This window comes from Cebus imitator, unplaced genomic scaffold (assembly GCF_001604975.1).
Source record: "Cebus imitator isolate Cc_AM_T3 unplaced genomic scaffold, Cebus_imitator-1.0 Scaffold628, whole genome shotgun sequence".
NCBI lineage: Eukaryota > Metazoa > Chordata > Mammalia > Primates > Cebidae > Cebus > Cebus imitator.
The window spans coordinates 191,341-192,870 of record NW_016107943.1 but is presented as its reverse complement, the minus strand read 5'-3'; the positions used below and the strand labels follow the sequence as shown (position 1 = coordinate 192,870).

At 35.2% G+C, this 1,530-nt stretch overlaps 1 protein-coding gene across 4 annotated transcripts in view; it reads left to right on the top strand.

Annotated features, from left to right (window-relative positions):
* Positions 1 to 1,530, top strand: part of LRP2 (LDL receptor related protein 2) — a 224,340-nt gene that overhangs the window by 94,784 nt on the left and 128,026 nt on the right. The window lies entirely within an intron of this gene.

Below are 1,530 nucleotides of genomic sequence, written 5' to 3'. Positions count from 1 at the left end.
AAAAAAAAAAAAAAAAAAAAAAAAAAGACAAACGTGTTACGAACATGTGTGTATTTCAACAATGACCAATATTAACATAAAAGGAATGTCAAGTGTATGAAACCATTAACAGATTATTAGAAGCTGTTTTTAATACTCACGCGGCCAGATTGATTAAAGGGGAAGACATCTCTTTAGGGATGCTGGACTATTTAAATGCCAATGGTTCAGCTTGTAATAGTAATAAAATTTGTAAGCAATGTAACATACCAACTAAGAGGGCCAGCTTAGGAGCTACACTGCCTGATTCTGAATCCCAACTTCCCACATTTCCTAGCTTTGTAACCTTGGGGAAGTTACCCAGTTTCCTTATGCCTCAGTTTTCTAAATATGCAGGTCATACGTTGCTCATAAGGTTGTTGAGAGAATTTTAGGCTAATACATGTAAAGCACCTAGAGTATATGACTAGAAAATAGTAAATATTCAGTAAATGTTGGATATCATTATATCTGTTATCAATATAAAACCGTATTTCCCCACCCTACCCTGCTGCCAGTCCAGACCTGCTCTGTGGAGGGAACAACTCTTGAGCATTTCTTTTGTTTGTCTCCATGTTTCTAAATACCTTGTTTATACGACTGTTTCTTGATTTATCATTTTTGATATTTATTTCCTTGTTCTAGGTGAGCATTTTGGTTTCTTACATCATTCTTCTCTCCCAGCTTCTGACATCCCTCCCCCTATTCTCCTTAAAAAGCTAGATTGTAATTTTTGGTTAATACTATGTGTTTATATTGCTAATATAATATAAATATAAATATTAGTCACTGCTTAGCCAGTTAGTATTCTAGGATGACATTTCCTGACAATTTTTGAGAATTGCCCCATCTTCATTTGTTTAGTTTTTTAAATATATCAATAATATGTTTTCCCCAAATTCCCCAATAGCTCTATCAAATGCCTATACAAGATAGAAAGCAATCTATCTATCTATATATTTTTCCTTCTGGAGCCTCTCTCACTGTTCCAGTTGGGACTGGTTTTTCTCTGGCCTGGCACACAGCTCTTGTTTTCTGACTTCTCTTTGCTTCTCCCTTGTACTGTATCTGCTGTTTGTGGCAGGCCATTTATTTCTTTTTCTAGATTCATTTCCTCATTTTGCTGAAACACACTATATAGAAGCTTCCTGACAAGGATAAGTAGATGGCATATATTTTGAATCTTTGATTGTCTGTGTTTATTTTGCTCTCCATCTTGACTGTTTGGCTGGGTATAGGTTGCAAGTTAATTTAAATCTGGAATTTGAAGACATTGCTCCAGTGACCTCTAACACCCAGTGTTGAGTCCAGTGCCATTCTGAATACCATTTCTATGAATATGACCTTGATGTGAATATGGATATGACATTAAAAATTAATCGTCCTCTGTTTCCATTTTCTCTGGATTCCTTTTTCCTTTTGATTTCTTTTCAGCTTTCTTCTTTGTGATGGAAGCGTTCTCCAAATGTCTGTGATGCTAGTTTGGTATTAAGTGTGAGGTTATAAAACTTT